The sequence below is a fragment of the Hemicordylus capensis genome, chromosome 4 (genome assembly GCF_027244095.1).
Source record: "Hemicordylus capensis ecotype Gifberg chromosome 4, rHemCap1.1.pri, whole genome shotgun sequence".
Taxonomy (NCBI): domain Eukaryota; kingdom Metazoa; phylum Chordata; class Lepidosauria; order Squamata; family Cordylidae; genus Hemicordylus; species Hemicordylus capensis.
The window spans coordinates 219,569,890-219,593,251 of NC_069660.1; the positions used below are offsets into that span (position 1 = coordinate 219,569,890).

Below are 23,362 nucleotides of genomic sequence, written 5' to 3' on the forward strand. Positions count from 1 at the left end.
GCAGAAAAGCTTAAAGGCTATTTGTTATCTTTCGAGGTGGAGCATTTTACACATCCTCAAAACCTGATCCCCATCTCTTTCCTAGTCTACACCAATAATTTAAGAAGAGTTAGGGTTAAGCTTTAAGCCAAAGAAAGAGACTGATCTACACTCTTGTAGTTTTAGCAGTCCACATGGTTTATTCATTAAGCCATAACTTTGATGTGTGATAACACAAAAAATGAACTGGATTGCATGTTCTGAGCACATGTCAGCTTAGCCTCAGGAATTTCAAAGCTCAGAACAATGAGACTAGTGTAAAACCACTGCAGTACATCACTTGCCAGCTAGCATTGCCATAAAATGATTTTTTGTCATTGTAAAATCTTATTTGATGTTTCATATCACAAAAAAAACCCCAACCCCAAATCTTGTATGGCACAGTTTTACACTACTAAAGCAGCACAGGCATCTGTGAAATCTTCCTGAAGATAATGCTGGTATGCATCCCATTTCTTCTCCTCTGGGCCATGAGCTTAAGAGAATTGATCTTACAATCCCAAACTTGCTAAAACAGAGGATTTTGCAGTGAGCTCCAAAAAAAGATTATTATTTTTTTTTAAAAAAATGTATTTTGACTATTATTTCTGATAGAGCTCTGGCTAACAATGGAGTATTCATGCTACAAATCTACTACAGCAGTTTGTCATCTTTGCTGCAGACATCTAAAAACCTATTTGTGGTGTCTAAAAAGAATTATAACACAGCACTTGGGAATCCAGGCATACAAACCAGGGACAGATAGAGTTTCTCAAACCAGCTGGGATTTAATTTCAAATTATGAACATAAAGGGAGGAAAAACCCATACTTCTAAAGGGCTGGATTTAATGAAATATGTTTTGAAGAGCTTGCATCAGCTTAAAAGGATGACCTCTGCAATTCATTGGATAATATATTATCACAGTGAAGTGATTCTCTAAGGGAGCCCAGCCCAGTTTTGCTCGTTCATGAAAATTACCGGGCTCATGGGCAAGTCCAGTGGCTCCAAAATGGCAAGCCCGCCTAAATACCCCCCCTTAAATGAGGTTAATGGAGCAAGTGCTCACTTGCGTGTGTGGCTGCTCGCAACTGCGGGGGGCACACTGGGGGTGGGGAGGGAGTGGGGACTCCAGGAATGCACCACACACTCATGCAGTACATTATTGGAGCTCCAGGGGGTGGGGTGCCACGCGGCGGTGCTTCCCTTCGCCTGACCCCCAGAGCTGCCGGGCAAACCACAGGAGCGCTGCAGCCAAGCATCTGCTCATCTGAGCCCCTTTTGGCTCTGTACACTGATCGTGTGTAGAGCCTTAGTATGTTTAATATAAGACTAGCCAACCTGCACAGAGCATCTGTGCGCTCTTGGGGGCCGGCTGTTCCCCCTCCCTCCTGCCCCACTCTCCCTCCCTTCTTCCCCACACTCTTGCCCCTCTTCCCCTCCCTCCCATCCCACTCTCTTGCCCCTTCCCTCCCTCCCCACTCTCTCTTGCCCTCCCTCCCCTCCTAGCCCTCTCTCTCACCCTCCTGCCCCAGTCTCTCCTGCCCTCCCCCCTGATCCTCTCTCCTGCCCTCCTCCTCTTCCCCCTGCCCCACTCTCTCCTGCCTTCTCTCCCCCTGCTCCTCTCTCCTGCCCTTCCCCTCTCCCCTGCCCCACTCTCTCTTGCCCTCCCCTCCCCCACACTCTTGCCCTCCCTCTGCCCTCTTGACCTCCCCTCCCCCGCCCAACGCTCTCTTGCCCTCCCCTCCCCCACGCTCTCTTGCCCTCCCCCTCCCTCTTGCCCTCCCCACTCTCTCCTCCCCCTTCTCTCCCCCCCATTTTACTCTGCTTTCCGGGCAGCTGGCGGGCTGCCAAAAAAGGCCCCACCGCCACCGCTCCTCCTCCCAGGCGGCAAACAGGGAAGTCCCGCTGCCCGGATCCCTCCCACCCTAGCCTCCCATGGGCGCCTGGCCTTGGCGGCTGGTCCCACCACTGCCTGGCCGAGAGCTGCCTCTGGGCTGAGTGCCGCCTTTGCGGCTGGGCCCGCCGCACCAAGTGCCGCCTCCGCTGCCCACCAGGCCCGCTGCCACCGCTTGCCAGCCTCTGCAGCCAGCCTCTTCGGGCTGGCAACCTCTTCCCCCACCCTCACCTTCAGCTCCAGTCTCTGGGTGGGCACGGGCCCAGGCTGCTGGGCCGTTTGCCACTGCGATGGTCGGGCCCACCGCCTTGCCTCACCTCCGCGGCCAGACCGGACCTGCTGCTGTCGCTGCGGCCTGGTCCGCTGCTGGCCAATCAGCTGGGCGGCCGGGACGCACATTTGAAGGCACACCCAGGAGAAATAATAATATAGATTGTATGACTGGGCCATAGTCTAATAATAGGGAGCAACAATACTAATGTGAACAAATATTTAATCAGACTTGGTTTAGGGCTTTATTACACCATTTTAGGAAAGGAAATTTATGTTGACCTGCTCATGACTTACCATACTTTTGCCTAATTTTAGCCCCTTTTCAACTAAGCATTAGCAGCACTTTTAAAAAAAAAACATGGGCAGAATTCAGACTACTGTTGCATTTGTGGAATGTGAGAAAATACATGCCTCTAGGTAGTTTGCTGCTCCTTTGCAACATTGCACAGCTGTAGAAAACCTTTTCTGGGACAAACCAAGATTCTGCAAGATTCTGTTGTGCAACAATAAGCTATTTCCCCCATGTTGTGCAATATGTTGGGCAAAATGCAACATGTTGTATGACAAACAGCTAGTGCTAAGTTATTCAAAAGGCAGTGCAACATCTTCCAGTAACAGAATACCTGCTTTTCAGAGACTACATTTCCTTGATGGTGATCAGAAATGATACAAAATTCAATGGAGCTATTCACATGAACAGAAAACAGTGTGACCACCTGAATGCAGCTGGAAACCTATTTTTACCTCATAGCAAACAGACGAGCATATGGTGCAGATTCCGCAGGGAGCGTGAGCGACATACAATTAACATTTCAAGGTTTCCCAGCCACAGCTAGCATTGTCCTCCAGCCTCACCCCTGGTAGCAGCAGTCCCCTGAATTTACAGGGCGATCATGTGACCCAAGGAGACCACTCAGAGGGCTCCAAGCTGCAGTCCCTCTTTTCTGCTCCCTGATTGGTAGACTCAGTTAACGCTTTCCTGGCAACTGCAGCACTGTCAAAGGCACTAAACTCTGTCCCAATGCCCAAATCTCCCAGCCCACAACAAGGCAGGGACAGAAGGAGAGAGAAGAGAGCAGCTGCAGCTGCTATCCAGCCCCAAAGGAAGAGCCACACACACACCCCCAACGCACACCCGATATCCAGGAGGGACAAAGCATCAGAACCAAACAAAGAGACCCAGCATGGGCGTAGGAGGGAGGGCATGTGGGGGAGGGTGTCCCCATCACCTACCTACCCTGATGCTGCCACTTGCCACTCTTGCAGTGCCAGCAGGGTGGGAAAGTGAGTGGCAAAGTGCTGCCCACACCTGCCCACTCTCATTGGCACTGCTACCCTCTGCATCTTGATGATGATGCAGAGGATGGGCGGGTGGGTTCATTGGCACACCCAGGCAAATTGGGCACCTGGACCGTCCCCGCCGTGAGGCCCCCGCCCCACTGCTGCTGTGAGCCACCCCTGCTGCCATTGCCGCCATGAGGCCGAACCAGCAACGCTTGCACAGTCAGTCAGTCCAGCAGTTGCTCCCACTCCACCCACCACCACCACCACAGGGTCCTGCCCCAACTCCACCCCTGGCTGCACACATGGTGGCTAGAATACTTGTAACGATCAGCAATTTGGCCTGGCAGCGGCAGGCAACCCCACATCCTCCCCCACACCTTGGGGGCCATGGGCAAGGGGTCTATGGTCCAGGGATAAGAGCACCTCTGGGCAGGTGGGTGATGCTGAACATCTGCCCACTCACCCACCCACCCTGTCCACTGGCCATATGCTATGGGCCCCACATACCCCTGCTAACTGGGCAAAGAGGCACCTTTTACTGTGGTGATTCTCTTTATTTAGCAGGGGGAGAGTAACTGGCTCTATCCACCCCCAGCACAGTACTTCCAGTGACTGTTGCTGGTGTGTGTCTTATGTTTCTTTTTAGAATGTGAGCCCTTTGGGGACAGGGAGCCATCTTATTTGTTTTATTTCTCTTTGTAAACCGCCCTGAGCCATTTTTGGAAGGGCGGTATAGAAATTGAAATAATAATAATAATAATAATAATAATAATAATAATAATAATAATTTTTGAGGGCCTCACACTCTCCCGGTATGAAGCGTATCTCCTCACAGGGTGCAAAGGGCTCCACCGGGGGCAGCGTGGAGCGGCCCTGGTCAGCAGCAGCCGATTCTGTCGCCACCGCCACAGTCTACCAGCCTTGGAGAGGGGCGCTGGCTTTCTGCCCCGTCCCGTGAGCCAGGCACAGCCCTGGGGCTTCTTTGGCAGCGGCCCCATGCCCACCGGCCCTTCCAGCATGTCTGTCGCTTGGGAGCAGCGTGAAAGCTAGCCAAACAGCTGGGAGCCTCTGGAGGTGAGAGGCACGGCGGGGCCCTTTGCGTGCCAGGAAAGGGCTTCCCTGCCTGTGGGAAGGCCGGCCCTCCATCCTGCCTGCTTCCTGCCTGTTGGAGACCTTGTCGGACTCACCTGGAGCAGCCGCCACCTGCTTGGGAAGGAGGAGAGCACTGGCAAGACTGCTGCTGCTCCCTGCCCTGCCTTTCCCTGGATTTTGAGAGGGCAGGGGTTTAATTCTTGGGCTGCTCCTTCAGCACCTTTGCTGAGCACATCTCTAGCTTGATTCCTTTTGAACTGGCTCCTAGCAGCACTCTCTGGCCACCCACACCACCCCCTGAGAACAGAAAAAGGAGGTTGCTGCAGAGGTATATAGCCAGGTTGGAATGGGCCCAGGGACCAAAGTGAAGCTGGGTGCCTGCCCCTGCGACTGCTGTACAAAGGAAAAATTGCATGTGTGCGCGCACTCACGCACACACACAAACACTGCTCTGCTCATTCTACATCCTCTGTGCAACACAGTCCTGCAGATGGCAAGAGAACAGGTGGGTGGGGAGTGGCGAGCAAACATGAAAGTGATGAGGAGGGAGCAAGCAAGCAGACGGGCAAGTGAGCGAGCAGGTGAGTGGGCGAGCAGTTCTTCCACACTCATGCCATTCTATCAACAGTGCCTCTTGCCACCCATCATTCTACACCCTACCCATCTATTGGGGTCCTGACTCAGGATTCTCTTTCATCCCAAGGATCTCGCACCGGGACTGCCCTCCTGCGTGGAGGAGAGGCAGCCTTCTTATCTCCCCACAAAGCTCACCCTGCCATTCTGTCCTGCAACACCGTGCATGCCTATCCACCAACCAAAGGCCCCCAGGCTTCACTGTCAGGACACCCCACCTCTTCTCTCCTCTCAGGCGAGGGTGGCCATTGGGCAGGCTAGCACAAACTAGGGGGGCTGTGTTTCAAGGCGTTGGCCCCAGCATCTTTCCTCCAGTGGGAAGCTAACTAAGATTTACAGTGCTTCAGAGTGTGTGCAGAGAGCACTGCCCGAGGCCAAACATCTGCAAGGCTGTTGCCTTGAGTTCCTGTACCTTTTTGTGCCATGATGTCCCCTGCTGGCAAGGAACACTCTTTGCTGTGCGCACTGTCCCTGCTGCCTCTGGGAAGCGAGGATTGGTGGGTCCCCACCAATGGAAGTCCTTCTTCCCATGGCAGCAGCTCTCTCCCTTGATGTTGCCTCCCTGCTGTGGGCTTCTTCTTACCATATAGTGGACAAGCATGCACTCCCCCCCTCCCACCCACCCCCACTGGCGCCAGGCAGGGGAGAGCAGGAGCCCCATCACTTGTGCAGTTTCAACCTGGAAAGGGCAAGGGAGGGGGATGTTGCTCTTGGCCTGGGGGTTGGGGGGTGTATCACCTCTGGGGCAGCAGTGGGAGGAAGGCACCGGAGGGTAGCTGCAAGGGCTGCATAGGTGATGGGGCTGCTGCTCTCTCATGATGCTGGCATGGGGTGGATGGCATGTTCCTGTTTTCCCTTGGGCTCAGTTGCAAGGTGCCTGTCACTTTAAGAAAGTTGGAGCGAATGCTGCTGAGTGCTGTGGCTGGGCAGGCTTTTCCCAAACATTCTGCTTGCTTTGCAGGGCACTCTGGTATCCAGGCTCTATGGTATCCCAGTGAAGAGGAGGGGAGGGAGCCTCAACCAGCATCCCACAGCGTCCCGTGGCTCCACACGAGCACTGGGAGGGGATAGGCAACATCCCCTGCTTGCTAAGCCTGGTTTTAGAGGAGGGGCTGGGAACTGGGTGACTCTCTTTTGACAGAGCCCTGTTTGAGAGCTTGCCAAGGTTTCACACGGGAGTGCTAACCCCGCCTTCAGACCTCAAGCCCTGTTTTTGCTGGTTGTAAGAATAGCCTGGATGGGGCTATTCTAACGATCAGGCAAAATCGGGCTAGGAGAGCCTAGCCCGATTTTGCCTGATCGTAGGAGCCACCAGGCTCGCAGGCGGTTAACCCAGCTAAGTAGCCTGCCCCTAAAACTGGGTTTGTGGAGCGAGCGCTCCGCAAACCCGTTTTTAAAAAATCATGAGTAGCCGCGGTGCGGTTCCGCGCCGTGGCTACTCATGAGGAGACCCCGGGAGGGGAGGCGAAAAGCCGCCTCCCAGCTTTGGGAGCCTCGCCAGCATGCCCTGTGCGAGCGCGCAGGGCATGCTGGAGCTTGTGGGGGCCAATTGGCCCCCCCCAGCCCCCACCGGCTCCATCACGATGCTGGCAATCGTGTGGGTGGCCGGATCCAGCCACCCAGGGCTCCAGCCATGCTTGTGTGCGGGGAGAGCGGGCTTATCCCGCTCTCCCCGCTCAGCGCCCCAAACCAGGTCTCACTGATCGTGAGATCCGGCTCAATGACTTTTAAAAAGATAGGGAAATTAGATTGTTAGATATCATGGTGCCCTCCCCTTGGGCTACACACATTGTTGCAAACATGTTTTATCCCGTATATAAGCTGGAATGAGCCAATCCATAAATCTGTCTCTAATGTAGGAGGGGGAAAACAACATTGGCAAAAGCACACATTTGACTCTCCTGAGGGCCAAATTGGATGACAATGGTCATCTCAATAGCCCTGATGTGCTTACTTTTTCTTGAGTAAATTGCATATGTATGGAAGCTTAATCTAGATCAGGACCATCGTGGAGGGCAGTATTCCCTGTAACAGGGATTCCCAGATGTTGTTGACTACAACTCCCACAATCCATTATGGGAGTTGTAGTTGACAACATCTGGAAATCCCTGGAACACTGCTGGATTGTTCAGTTTAGTGTAACATACGAAAAATCCCATAATCATTATGGGAGTTTTAGTCAGCAACACCTGGAAATCCCCGGAACACTGGTAGAGGGTAGGGTTTTCTAACCTCATATCCAAACTGAGCCCTCTGCATGTCCTATTAACATCAGGAAAAAAGCTTTCGTTGGAGCAAAGGTCATTCTGTTTCTCATTGCCAATACTCATACATGCATGGCACAGATAAGATGAGGGAAGCTCAAAGGTGCTTTTTAGGGTCTCATGTAGCATTTGTCTAGGTGCTAGATAGTAGTAGCAGTAGTAGTCACCAAATTCAGAGATCCACAAACAATGCAGTAATTTTTAACAAACAATTTAAAATTACACATGCATTGTTGTGGCTTCCTGGTAGTTCAGTCATTTTAGGGTAAATAGCAAAAAAAATTCCAAAAGTTTTGCAAACAAGTACAGATGCCGAGGATGGTGTTTTAAGTAACATACTAAAAGTCCTAAACATTTTGAGTTGAGTTCTGGTAGTCAACTTGGGAAAATGGCAGTAAAAAACTGTGGGGGTTTTTTTTTGGGGGGGGGGGGTTTGGCCTGTATCTCACAAACCCTTGCCCTGATGGAAAACAATGTAATATGCAAACTGTAGAGCAACAAAATTTCTCTAACAAGTTGTTCTGTTAAGAAATAATCTGCCTACTTTCCTTTCATTATAATCTTATTTGATAATTGCCATCCTCACAAGTTAGCCCTCTTCAGCCTTAAATGTTCACACGTCTGCCATCTTGAATTGGGGTGGATGACATCATCACAAACTACACTGTTGAGCTGTCCCTATGTGTCCCTACACTTGTAGCAAATTTGGTTCAAATCAGTTAGGTGGTTAATAAGTTAGCCCACTTGCGCCTCAGACATTCACGCATCCACCATCTGGAATTGGGGTGGATGATATCATTATAAACTACGCCATTGAGGCATGCCTATGTGCCCCTACAGCTGTAGAAAATTTGGTTCAAATTGGTTAGGCAGTTCACAAGTTAGCCCATTTGCATCTCAAATGTTTATGTGTCTGCCATCTTGAATAGGATGGATGACGTCATCACAAACGATCTCATTGAGGTGTTCCTGTGTGCCCCAACAACTGTTCCCATATTGACCCAGGCATTGCAAAGTTGATTCTGTTGGGGGGTGGTGGGGAATACAGACACGGACACGGACACATGGACACTGATTTGTACCAAATTTGCTACAGCTGTAGGGACAAATCGGGATGCCTCAATGGCATAATTTGTAATGATGTCATCCACTCCAATTCAAGATGATGGATGTGTAAACATCTGAGGTACAAGTGGGCTAACTTGTGTACCGAATTTGCTACAGCTGTAGGGAAACTACAGTAGAATAGTTTGTGATGATGTCATCCACCCCAATTCAAGATGGCAGATGCATAAATGTTTTGAGGCATAACTGGGTTAACTTGTGGTTCGCCTAACCGATTTTGACCAAATTTGGTGCAGTTGTAGTCAGTGACACAAAGGGACACCTCAATGGCATAGTTTGTGATGATGTCATCCACTCCAATTCAAGATGGCAGATGTGTGAAGGTTTGAGGCACAGGTGGGCTAACATTTGGACTGCCTAACCAATTTGAAAAACATTTGGTACAGTTGTAGTGAGTGACACACAGGGACACCTCAATGGTGTAGTTTGTGATGATGTCATGCACCCAGTTCAAGATGGCAGATGTATGGACATTAAAGGGTGAAGTGGGCTAACTTGTGAAGATCGTAATCACCAATTAAGATTATAGTGAAAGTGAAAGGAAAGTAGGCAGATTTGTTCTTACCAGAACAACCTGTTTAATGTGGTATCCCCACTAGGTCACTATTGTCCAGTGAAGATATTGACATCATGGGTTGCGTGAATGGTAGAAATGACAGAAGATGTCTACAACATTACAACCAGTCCATTACTGGTCCAGTGCAAACATCGTATTTGAAAATGTAGGGGCAATGTATGGAACAATCAGAAACCCAATTAAGAAAATCTTTGTGCTCATGGTCATAGAAGATATTTTGCACATAATCCTCAAGGAAACTAATCAAGAGGCTGAACGTGCATTAATGCAATGGAATGAGAACCATCCAGAGAAAACACAAATTTGCAAGTCCCTTTATGTGACAGAACTGAACACATATTTTGGCTTGCTAATCCTGGTTAGTGTGTTTCATGTCCATCATGAAGTGCTCTGTGGGCAGCCCACTTGGGGCAACCCTATTTCTGTGTAACAATGAGCTTCAGCTGATTTGAAGTCATCACAACTTACTTGAAATTTGATGACAAAACCATACGACAGGAGAGAAGAGTGACTGACAAACTGGCACCCAGATCTCTTGATCTATATTCACAGGTCCAACTTAGCAACTGATAAGCTGTTCCTTCCAGCAATATATGCCAAGCAAACCAAAGAAATATGGCTTGAAAATATGGTGGTGCTGTGATGCAGAAATGTCCTCCTCGCTGACGGGAGATATTTATCTTGGGAAGCAAGCTGGAAAACCACAACAAATAGGCCGCCATGTTATGCAGCCACTTGTCTAGACATGGAACAACACTTAGAGAAATGTGGTGGGGGATAACAATTTTTTTTTTTTTTACCAGTGTAGAGCTGGCAGAGGCTCTCCAAAGCAAGGAGTTGAGCGACATATATGCACTATGATTACTATTACTATTACTCCTTCTATGAAAATACTATGGCTCAACAATTCAGACATACCCTGGAGATGCAATCACATTAATGAAGGGAACCACTGCCATCTGCATTTGACAGAAGATGTTGCTGTTGTATGTACCCAAGAAGGCCAAGGCTGTACTTCTGTTATCAACCATGCAGCATGATATGGGGTGAAAGGAGAGCAGAGGAAGCCACACATTTAGTTTGTAAGTTTCTTGAGGCAGAGACCGATGATGATGATGATGATGATGATTGGCTTCTATTTGTTTGTAAATTATTCCATACATCAATGGTGCATCATTTGAACCACCTAGCTCAGCCTGTGCCTACTCTGACTGGCAGCAACTGCCCCGGGTTTCAGTCAGGGCTCTTTTGCAGCCCTATTTGGAGATACCAGGGATTAAACCTAGGACCTTCTGCATATAGAGCATGTGTCTACTACTGAGCTATGACACTTTCCCTACTAACAGTTACTACTACTACTACTACTGCCGCCACCGCCACCACCACCACCACCACCATCTATATATCACTCTTCAACCAAAGTTCTCAAAGTGGTTTACACAGAAAAATAAATAATTCATAAATAAGATAGCCCTCTGTCCCCAAAGGATTCACAATCAAAAAAGAAACATAAGGAAGATACCAGCAACAGCCACTGGAGGGATGCTGTACTGGGGTTGGATAGGGCCAGTTGCTCTCTCCCTATAATAGGGTTGTGCGTTTCCCCCCACTGTTTTGTTTTTGGCCCGAATCCGAAACACCCCCATTTTGTTCTTTGTTTGAAATCAGTCAATCCAAAACACCCCAATTTTGTTCTTTGTTCGAAATTGCAAAATCCGAATCCAAAACGTTTTGGATTTTAAAAAATGGCCCCAGGGAAAAACTAGTGGGTGGGGCTGGTAGTGCCCAATGAGTGGAAACTACCACCCAAATTTCAGAGGAATTGGGCAAAGGGCTGATCTTTGGTGAATTTTTGATGTATGGGATTTTTCCCATAGGGAAGAATGGAGGTTTCAGCAAAAGTATAGCTTCATGTGGGGGGGATAGGGGTGGCCCAGAGCAGAGTAGGGTGGGTGGCAGTGCCCAGTGGGAGCAAGGAAGCTGCCAGAATTATTTCAAAGGAATTGGGCAGAGGGCTGATTTTTAAAGATGTAATGGAGTTTGCGCGTCTGTAAAGTTCTTCCCAATAGGGAATGGTGGACCTCCATAATTCCTGTCCCGTAACTACACTTGGGGGGGCACCAGGGTGACCCACAGCGAGTGGTGGTGTAGAGCACATAGGTTGCTAACCCATGGGGTACTGGGTTCTGTTGTTTCTGAGATGTTTTGAGTGTAGATTTTCTGGTAGCATATGAGAGTGGCTTCATGGTTTGCCGTTGAAAATCTCATATGCTACCAGAGAATCTACACTCAGAACACCTCAGAAACAACAGAACCCAGCACCCCGTGAGTTGGCAACCCATGGAGTGGTTGGTACTCTATGTGCACTACACCACCACCCGCTCCAGGCCACCCTAGTGCCCCCCAGGTGGCATTATGGGTCTGCTGAAACCTCCATTATTCCCTGGGGGGGAACCTTAAGAAAGCGTAAACTTCAACAATTCCTAAGAAATCAGCCCTTTGCCCTATTCCTTTGGAATCTGGGTGGCAGCAGGCACCCATTGGAGCACTACCACCTGAACCACTCTTCTGCCCCCAAAGCCCCCTTTCTTCCCCAAATCCACCCCAAATAACATCAACATCACACATCAACAACAGCAGAGCTTTGGAAAAAATCAGGCAGATTTCCAAAGGTCATGCACATCCACATCCCCCCCACCCAAAGTGCAATTGATCTACACACAACAGTGTGAAACAACAACAATGAAATGCACACTGCCCCACTGGCCAGTGAGGGTAAATGCACACTGCCCCACTAGTGAATGAGGGTAAAATTTACCCTTAAATTTGCTTAAAAGGAATAAGGAGGCAATTGCCAGCAGATCAGCCCATGCATTCACTGGCCATTCTGTGGCTGGAAGGGCCAGAAATTCAAACAGATGTCAGAACTCAAAATGGAGACTGAAGGAGAAAGACTTTTTGCAATTGCAAAATGGAGTTCCAAAACAGCCGAAACAACAAAACGTTTTGTATCCGAAACAGGGATGTTTTGTTTTGGCTACAAAATTTTCTGTTTTGAGCATTGGGTGTTTTGTTTTGGCTACAAAACAGCCGAAATGGCCTGTTTTGTGCACAAAATGTTTTGTGTCCGAAACGAAATGCACATCCCTACCCTATAAGAGAATCTTTAAAAGATGTCTCATTACTCAGTTATCAAGGGTTACAATGTATTCCTGTCTTCAGAAAACTGAAATGGCTCAAGGGAAACTTGGCACATATTGTTGTGGCTTTACTTTTGGATGTCAAGCGCCACAAATATGCTTGTGGGGTGGGTGGGGGGAATCCATCCTTGCTTGAGGTTGATGGGATGTGAATTTTGAAATATCTCTTGGGAGCACAACAAATGTAGGAAATGTTTCATATGTTTCTCTTGCACCACAGTAGCCACAGAATGTAGAGTTAATAAAAAATGATAGCTTCTATGTACCTACAGAAGCCCCTTTAGAAAAATCATTATGCAATACTTCTTTGCCTTAAATTTGAACAGAAAGTTAGATTAATATAAAATGTATGTCTCACTTTAAACTAAAATTTGATAGTTTTAAATCACACGATTTTTTTATCAGGCACTTGGAAGGGTGAAGGTTTTTGCAAGTAAGTGTTAAATCCAATAAAGTTTAGATTTTTAAAAAAATCCCTAAGCTCTGCCACTAATTAATGTTATCAAGACATAGCAGGATTATGCTGCCTCCTTTTTATCTCTGCATGACGAGTAGCTTCAAATATCCTCCCTTCTTCCATTAACAGTTGGATGTCATTTGAAAATGAAGCAACAGCAGCAGCTATTCTCGGTAGAACTGTAGCGGCCCTCCCTCCAGGGGCTGATGTAAAATGAAATATGCACTCTGCATTTTTAGGGATAGATTTTATGTAATCATAAATTTTTCCACATGAATTGAAAGGCTGCAAATTAGCTGTGAGAGCAGATTCCTGGATGTGCAATCAGGTGGGGAATGGAGTCAGGAAGGCCTTTGGGTTTTTCTTCTTCTTTTCTTTATTTGCCTCAATAGCATTATTACGTTTCCCCTTGCTGCTTAAAATTGGGGCCTTTGAGTGTGCTGTTGTAGACCTGAAAAGCAGTAATGGTCATTTGGCTTCCTTGCACAGTAAATGTTATCATTCAGAATTGGTTTCCACCCACATTCACTCCCAGAGGGACCTGATAAATGATAAAAAGGTTTTCAGCTCTTCTTTTAGGTGAGAATAAAGGTTTATTTATGGGTTAATAAATAAAATTCCAATAAAAATTAATAAATACAAATATAAAAAGAAGGAGGAGTACGCTTGGGAGCCCTGAACTCTTTGTAGGACGGATAGTCCTGCTTATTCTAAAACAACAGCACAATTATAGCCAAGGAGAGATGTATGAGCTCTCTGATCCTCACCTCAAATTAGCTCAGAAATTATCTGATTTTGCCATCTAATGAAGAGGTGATAAAGAATTTTTGGTCTATGGTTTATCAGTTGTTAGAATGGAAATTGAATTCCTAGGGTTTAAGAAGAATTTCTCAGTCTCTCCAGAAATATCTAAAATTTTAAACACCTATTTGTGCTTTTGTTTTTCTTTTGTTTTGCACTGTATGAACTACACTGGTGCCCAAGACTTTACATAAAAGCCAGCGTGGTGTAGTGGTTAGAATGCTGGACTAGGACCCGGGAGACCCGAGTTCAAATCCCCATTCAGCCATGATACTAGCTGGGTGACTCTGGGCCAATCACTTCTCTCTCAGCCTAACCTACTTCACAGGGTTGTTGTGAGGAGAAACTCAAATATGTAGTACACTGCTCTGGGCTCCTTGAAGGAAGAGCTGGATATAAATGTATAAATAAATAAATAAATAAAAATCATTTATTTATTTATTTATTTAGATTTATAATTTGCCCTACTCCCATAGGACTTAGGGCGGCTTACAAGAAATAACATACAAAGCAACACAGTTCTATAAAATACATCATGCATAACATCATAACCACAATCCCATACAGTACTCATTACATGACATAATAACCATGGATTAACAGATCACTCTACAACCAGCTATCTCAATTTAAACATTTTACAATTTTAAAATTGGGTTAATTTGTTGATACATGGTGTTGAGGGTAGGAAATAGAACACTGATAAACTTCTCTGAATTCTTTGAGAACGCTGGGAATGTAAAAACCTCTGTTCTCCTTTGAACTCAGCCTTTTCAAATTCCTACAGTTACTTCCTAAACCCAGTGCTTGGAATCTCTGCAGAGAACACATGAATGATGAAGATGTTAGAGATTTGCACATATAGGATTTTGTGATTCGATTTGAGCTTGAATCAAACTGCAAAATATTAAAATTGATTTGTCGAAACAGCGGCCATTGCCAGGTGTTTCTATGAATAAATTCTAATCAATTTGAGTAATTTGAGTGATTCAGTCATAGGGAATAATGGGGAACTTGAAACACCTCATTGTTCATATGGGAAGGTCCTAGAGACACCAAAGTGGGCTGGTTGGTAGGGCATGATGGGTGCTACCTACCACCCAACACACAAAATAAATCGGGAAGCAGACAATTATTTAAAAACATTTAACCTTTACCCTCCCAAACCCTATAGGTAGCACCCATCACCCCATACCACCCAATTCACTTTGGTGTCCCTAGGACCTAACCATGGGGAACAATGGGATGTTTCCAGTTCCTCACTGTTCCCTATGGCCAAAACAAGCAGAATGCACAAATTATGCTATGCTGCTTTGAAAAACATTGCAGAATAGAAGCACACATTCCCTCCCAACACAGAACACCACATTTTGCCATACACATAGTCCAAAAATGGTCAAAAAATATCACTGACCCAGAATTCGCAGTGCCTATGCTACAGTAACACCATTGGCACAAGTTGCTCTCTCACACACAATTATGACTCCTTTCTTGCAACAGTTGCCACAGCAGCACCCTTAGTAGCCAGCAAGCATAGCCATAAGCTCCATTATAACATCTTCAGCCACATTGTGACTGAGTACACCTTGCAATACAGATTGCAGAGCAGACCAGAGCAGTGAGTGAAGCACAAGTTAGTCTCAAGGCCAGACATGAAGCTCATCACAGCAATCACCAAGAAATCACCAAGAAATATCACACAGAGAACTAAGCTGCCACTATTCATTTCTTGCCACAAGACCATTGCACAAATAGACCAAATCGCAACACAAGGAAGACAGGCAGGCACCCAAGTTCTGCCTTTGTCAATTTGACATCCAGCAAAACCAGGTTGTTAATAATATAGCATAGTTAATAATATAGCAGCAATAGCACATTATATTATACTCAGTGCTGAAAAAATAAAATCATAAAATCATATCTTCCTTGATTCCTTCCTTCCTCCTCTCCTGATGTATAATCTTCAAGGGCACACTAAGGGCTCTTTCTGGCTCCCCTCTTTCTGGCTCCCCTCTGGCCCTTTGAACACATTTTGACATTTCCTCCTTTGTTTCCCCCTCCCTCTTCCCTCCACCCAGCCAATGGGAGCACAGTTGTCCATGACAGCACTTGATTTGTATGATAACAAACCAACCAAGAAGCAAGGAGATCTCAAGCCATTTGGAAGCCAGTGCCAGAAAACCAATCAGCAAGGGTGGAGGGGGGGGGGAGCTTGCCAGAATGGTGCTTGAATCACTTGAATTGATTTGAGCTCTAATAGGGATCAATTTGATTTGAACTTGAATCAGGTCTTTTATTCTAAGGATGATTTGATTTGTGTTCAAATCAGTCAAACTGGCTCAATTTGAGCTTAAATCAGTTTGACTTGAATTGATTTGCACCTCTCTAGAAGATGTAGAATATATTAGTTTTTACTGGAGAAGGGAACCTGCGTTGGCAGCAAATCCAGCAAAGTCTCAAGCAAACATTGAAGACTGGTTGCTGCAGAAGATGATACAGATATTTTGCCTTTAGAGAAGACAATTTCAGTGTTTATGCTAGTCCCCCTCCCCTACTTTGCAGCCGGAACAATGTCAGGGCAAACAATGTGGCATTGTCATTATGGGTGGGGGTGAAGATGAGGAGCTCTCCCATTTATGGCTATAGGTTTTTATACTTTCACCACTCTGTATGAAAACTGAAATTGGTGGGGAGCCTCTCCCAGTGAAAAATACGTTTCAGTTTCCCCCAAATAGCATCCTTGCACAGTGTCCCACAAAGCATCGTGGCTTGTTCAGCTGCACAGATCACACACCTCTTATGCTAGCCCTGCATTTGTCATCAGTGGAATCACACAGTTCTTTCCAAAAAGCAACCTTTGTGGCTGTCAGGCCAACACTCCAACACTCCAAAGAACTCCATTTCCCCCTAGAAAAACCCTGTTGCAATCAGGACTCATCAGTACTGAAGAAAAAAGAGTATTGAAATAAGGAAGATTCCTTTAAGAAGCAATAAGTAAGGAACAACTGCACTTTTTGTGTGACAAAAACGGATCATCCTGAATGGCCTTCACAATGAATGGCTTGCTATAATGAAGGCATAGCTGATACACACAAGGCCGGCAGTAAGTGGTAATGGCCAGCAGTAAGCCACTCTTTATGTGGAGGAGGAGCAGACACTCACATCTGCTGTCCTAGAGATTCCCAATTTAGGGTCCCAGATGCTAGACTACAAGCCCCATCATTGCCACCTGGAGATGATGAGAGCTGTAGTCCGACAATATCTGTGGACCCAAGGCTGGAAACTCGTGCACTATGCAAATAATGTATTATGAGAGGTTGGAACTCCAAGCTGACCAAACGCATGGAGGCCTGATTTACACAGTTTTGAGCCTACTTTCCTTAAGGAAAGTAACTTTCCTTAAGGAAAGTAAGCTTATGGGGTCATCCATTATTCTGTGTGTGTGTGTCTGTGTGTGTGTACCTATATACTTCGCAATGCCTGGATCAATATGAACCAAATTTGGTACAATTGTAGGGACATATAGGGATAGCTCAAATACATGGTTTGTGATGATGTCATCCACCCCAATAAGAGATGGCAGATGCATGAACATTTGAAGCGCAAGTGGGCTAACTTGTGAACCGCCTAACCGATTTGAACCAAATTTACCACAGCTGTAGGAACACATAGGGACACCTCAGTGGTATGGTTTGTAATGATGTAATAATGAAATTACGTTCAGTTGTAGGAATTGTGAATGGAAAGTAGGAAGAATAGTTCTTACTAACTGGGCAAAGAGGCACCTTTTTAAAGTGGTGATTAGCAGGGGGAGAATAACTGGCCCTATCCACCCACAGTGCAGCATCCCACCACCACTGTTTTTGGTGACTATCCTATGTTTTCTTTTTAGATTATGAGCCCTTGGAGGACAGGGAGCCATCTTATTTATTTATTATTTCTCTATGTAAACTTCGGAAACATTTGTTGAAAAGTGGTACAGTATATAAATATTTGTAGCTGAAAATGTAGCTGCATCGTTTGTGATAATGTCATCCACTCTGATTCAAGACAGCAGACGCGTAATCATTTGAGGCGCAAGTGGGCTAACTTTTGGACTGTCTAACTGATTCGAACAAAATTTGGTAGTTGTTGTGAGTGACACACAGGGACACCTCAACAATGATATTTGTGATGATGTCATCCACCCCGATTCAAGATGGTGGACACATGAACATTTGAGTCACAAGAGGGCTAACATGTGAACCACCTAACTGATTTGGACCAAATTTGGTACAGTTGTAGGGACACATAGGGACACCTCAATGGTGAAGATTGTGACAATGTCATCCACCTCAATTCAAGACGGCAGACACATGAACTTTTGAGATGCAAGTGGGCTAACTTGTGAACTGCCTAACAGATCTGGAACAAATGTAGCCTAGTTGTAGGGATAGTGCAAGGCAAGTAGGCAGATCAGTTCTTACTAGAACTACTTGTTCTACCTAAAAAAATGGAGGGAGAGAGAGACACTATGAATTGGGCTTATGTATGTGTGTGGGTCTCTCCATGGAGAATGTATGTGGAGCATGTTTATGTTATGTTCATGTGGAAGGAAGGAAGGTAGATAGATTTAAAACAAAGCAATGTAAACCATCAAGGAAAAAGAGGGACTATATAAGTAATTGATTTAATTGATTTAAACCATTTCCCCCATTATGTAGTTCATATATTACCGAAACCACCATGCTTACTAATTTATTATTATAAGTTAAAAAGCATGTTTACATCTAAATAGAGTCTCTATCATTTTTTATTTTATTATCAAACAGAAATTACAAAAAGAGCAGAGGGAGCATAATTGTTTCAGTGAAATCAGCAACAACTGACAGACATAAATTAAAAATACATTTGTTTACTGTTCCAGAGACTAATTATTCTGCTGTACTAAGCAATCATAAGATCAACTCAGCGATTAACCTTTAATTAATTCTTTCTTCCACAATACTGGAAAAAATTATATATAATTCTCATATTTCCCACAAATTTCAGTCTCTAATTTTTTAATAAATACATGAGTTTTTAGACTTCATCAATGACCAGTGTTTCAGTTACCAGTGGCTAATTGGTGAGCCTCAGCTCCCCCGCCCCCCAGTTTTTACAATTAGGTCTATCAGAGTTCTAACAGCCATCAATAAATTATTGTGGGCCTCTATTTTTTGTTTAGTACTAATTTATTCCAGTTACCTATACATAATAAACAAAAGGTTAAGGGGAAGCTTTATACCAACCATCCTTATTATTTTGCCCAGAACCTCAGTACAGAATCTCAGCATGACTGCTGCTATATTGTAAATGCATGGGATTCCTCCATCAGATTCTTACAACAATGTGAGGATGCCATTAGGTGGATTTGTTTTAATCCCCAGGAAACTGAAGTGACTGCATCATGATTTTAAAATAATTTTCAATGAGAGTGACACATGGGGAGATCATTCTCTTACCTAGATATAGGACTTGATTTTAAGCTGACTTGTGTCTGGAACTGCTGTTGCAGGATTCTAAATGCCAGAAAGAAGGATGGGGAAAGCAAGGAAGCCTAAGGCCTTCCAAGAGAGACAAAGAGGGGGAAAGGAAGGGATGAAGGAAGAGCCCTTATTGCAACCACTGCCCCCATGTTTGTTCCAGCACCAAATAAATTTGGGAGCAGGAAAGGATGGGCGAACTCTGAGGCAATATAAGCAGAGATATCACAAGCATTCAACTAAGAGAGCTCAAAATATCAAACTCCCTTGCAAGAATGACTGCAAGCAGAACTGAAATGAGCACAGGTCTGTTTGCAGCGATTTGCATGATCTCAAGTGAGAAGTGCCAGCGGCCACTACTTCTGCCACCACCTCCCCTTTCTCACTCTGCTTATCTTTGGTTCAGGGGAAAGAGGTGATGAGCACTTCCAGGGCCTCAGCAGCATCCTTTTTCAATAGGTACAGTGGCTGGAACTAATATACCATGTGTTTCTCATGCAGGCCTGCTCTAAGCTGTTTTTGAACTAGAGCTCCCATAATTCCCATAATTTGGACTAGAACTCCCATAATCCCCAGCCGCAGTGGCCAGTAGCCAGTCATTATGGGAACTGTAGGCCAACATCTGCAGGAGGGCCAGAGTTGAGCAGCCCCACTCTAGTGCGAAATTGATATGATTTGCATCATTTCTGTTGTAGAGAAGGCCTTCAGAAGGTCATCAGTTTCCCATTAGGGATGCTGGGAATGAAAGTCTCAGTTCCTGTCATCACCAGAAAAAGATGCTGCCAGGGCCTTGAAATTTAAGTGAGAACATAGGAAGCTGCCTACTACCTAGTCAGGCCATTAGTCCGACTGCTGGACTAGGACCGGGGAGACCCAAGTTCAAATCCCCATTCAGCCATGATACTGGCTAGGTGACTCTCTGGGCCAGTTACTTCTCTATAGCCTAGCCTACTTCACAGGGTTGTTGTGAAAGAGAAACTTAAATATGTAGTACATCGCTCTGGGTTCCTTGGAAGAAGAGCGGGATATAAATGTAATCATCTTCATCATCGTCATCATCATCTAGCTCAGCTCTGTCTACACAGACTGGCTGCAGCTTCTCCAAGGCTTCAGGCAGGAGTTTCTGTCGGCCCTATCTGGAGATGCCAAGGACGGAATTTGGAACCTTCTGCATGCAAGCATGTAGGTGCTCTTCCTAGAGCGGCCCCATCCCCTCGGGGGAGTATCTTACAGTGATTACATGTAGTCTCTCATTCAAAAGCAGACCAGGGTGGGCCCTGCTTAGCAAAGAGGACAATTTATGCTTTTTACCATAAGATCAGCTCTCTTCCCTTGCCTGGTGTTGCTACCTCTCTCTTCCCAGTGCTATAGGAATGCACTTTGCTTTAGGGGAAGAGAAATGGGGAGGTAGTGTAGGCGGCAGTGGCCCCTTTTCATTCAAGGTTTTGTGAGTACTCAATTCAGTGCTTGCAAAGGCTCAGGCTTTTTTGCAAGTGTAAATCTGGAATGCTCACAAGAGGTTGAACCAAATCTGAGTTGTGAACTGGGAAGTGGTAACATGCCTGTAATTGCAGTCCCAAACATTAGGGGTGTGCATTTTGGAATTTTCTTGTTTCGATTTGTATCCAAATCGAAACACCCCCGTTTTGTACCCAAATTTTCTGAATCCGAATCAGCCCTGTTTTGTTTTGTAGCTGAATTTTCCAAATCCGAATCTATTTGGATTTTTAAAAAGGGCCCCAGGGCAAAAAGAGTGGGTGGTGGTGGTAGTGTCCAAAGGGTGGAAGCTAGCAGCCAAATTTCAAAGGAATTAGGCAAAGGGCTGATTTTTTGTGAAATTTTTTAAGTTTACACATTTTTAAGACTTTTCCCATAGGGAATAATGGAGATTCCAGCAAATGTATCGCTTCAAATCAAGGGGAAAGGGATGACCCAGAGTGGAGTGTGGTGGGTGGTAGTGCCCAATGGGGGCAAGGAAACTTCCAGAATTATTTCAAAGGAATTGGGCAAAGGGCTGATCTTTTGTGATTTGATGAAGTTTACGTGTCTAAGATTTCTCCCATAGGGAATAATGGAGGTTTAGGTTTCAGCAGCCCCATAATTCCACTTGGGGGGCACTTGGGTTGCCCAAAGTGAAGGGTTGTGTAGTGCACATAGGGTGCCAACCACCCCCATACCCACAAGCCTGTGGGGTACTGGGTTTTGTTGTTTCTGAGGTGTTCATTGTAGATTCTCTGGTAGCATATGAGATTTTCAGTGAAAAACAAGAATCCACTCTCATATGCTACCAGAAAATCTACACTCAGAACACCACAGAATCAACAGAACCCAGCACCCCATGGGTTAGCAATCCTTCCCCTGGCCAATGTGGAGTCACTAAAGAGTGGCAAGAAGCAAAAGAGCCAATGCGGAACAAGGAGGGAATTGTCAGCAGGTCAGCCCATGATTTAGGTCACTGATCAGAAGGCTGGAAGGGTGGGAAATTCAAGGAGATGTCAAACACAAAATGCAGACTGACTCAGAGATCACCACAAAATGGAGGTCCGAAACAACAAAACATTTTGCAGCCGAAACAGGGACGTTTTGTTTTGTATACAAAACTTTTGGATCTGGAAAATGGGTGTTTTATTTTGTCTACAAAACACCCGAAAGAGGCTGTTTTGGGTACAAAACGTTTTGTATCCGAAACGTTTCTCACATCCCTACCAAACATTCAGCTTGTCCCATATTGAGGTAAAGATATATTGAATTCCCAGAGTTTGAATTCCACCTCCATCACTATCCATGAGTAAACAAGTAATGTGCTTACTGCTGGAATGCAGAAAGCTAAAAAGACTCATAAGACTTACAGAACCTTCGACTCCATATCCCCTTCTGTCTGCAGATGCCCGTGTCTTCTGAATGTCCTGAGGGTCCTGCAACAACCCTCAGTGACATATGTTTGCGGGCACAGGTGGCTGCAGAGGAAAGGGGGATCACCAAAAACCAGGTCTTCCCTTTCTTCATGTGCAAAACATATGTGCTTTTCTATTGTGTTTTAAATGAAGAACACCATAACAGGACATGTTCAGGCAATGTTTATGATCAGTAGTAAGGTGAGTTGCTTGTGACAGAGAAAAAGCATTGCACTGTATTTGTTAAATAATTTACAGTAAACACACGTCTTAATTACATCACAGAGGCTTAAGCAGATTTGTAAAGCCATTTAAAAAATCAATACTTAGCTTTTAGGTGATGAATTAATTAATGGAGTGTAAATGTTAAGTCCACTTTGCCTGGCATGCATTTTGGCTTTTCATAACATCATTGAGTGGTGAAAATTTAATATTAATGTTAATAGCAATTTTGAAAATGGGTCATTTCTTGTCTGGCACAAGGGACTAAATGTAGTATATGATGACATTCTGCAGGAAAGGAATATCTCTTTTGCTCAAACAAATCTAGCACTGTCTCAGTGGGAGACTTGACTGAATAGGGATTAACCACAGTTTTTTTTTTTTTTTTTTAGTTTTGAAAGATAACACAATTAATTAAATTAGCTGGCAGTTAGCTGAACCATAAGGAGAAACACAAAAAGTGGTAGAAATTATGGAATGGTTTAAAATAATTGTCGATAATAATCTCAGTTGAGTGTGAATACAATTGCTTTCAGTATTATTCATTTTATTGATTAATTTGTGGTCCTGCACTTCTGTGTTTCCAGACAGATCTGGAAGCCAACCTGCCAAAAATCTGGGAAGAAAGGCTGTTCTTGTGCTATTTCTGGAACATTCAGAAGCAGAAAGTACAGTTGTCCTTATGAGCTTGCATTAGGTTTGTAGTTAATTTTATAGGGTATACAATATGTAGTGATTTGTCAATAAAGCCAGCCAAGCATTTGAATTTGAGATGCCTTGGGAATAAAATACAAATACTTTTTTTTGGTAATGCCAAATACAGGTATTATGACCCCTTTGGTACGATTGTAATACCTTATGTTGTATTGGTTAGGGAGCCATTGCAAGAGCTACTACAAAGAGATGTGATGGGGGCAGACAAGCTTGCTTAAACCTAATCTGCTCTAATCACATATAAATAAAGGAAGGAGTTAGAGGGAGGACCTTCTCTGTTCCAGGGGCAGAGCTGCCAATAGGGAGGAGAGGCGTGCTGGCTGGGTGATAGCTTGCTCTTTACTCTCCCTGCTTCATTTCTCTGAAGAAGGTCGGAGGGGCAGGGGCTCATCTTCACATTTTGTTCCA

General features: G+C 45.3%; 1 long non-coding RNA gene across 1 annotated transcript in view; it reads right to left on the reverse strand.

Annotated features, from left to right (window-relative positions):
- Positions 1-13,076: 13,076 nt before the first annotated feature.
- Positions 13,077-23,362, reverse strand: part of LOC128322749 (uncharacterized) — a 141,641-nt gene continuing 131,355 nt past the window's right edge. The window contains exon 4 of the long non-coding RNA XR_008305944.1: positions 13,077-13,270. This is a non-coding gene — a long non-coding RNA (uncharacterized LOC128322749). The remainder of the gene's footprint in view (positions 13,271-23,362) is intronic.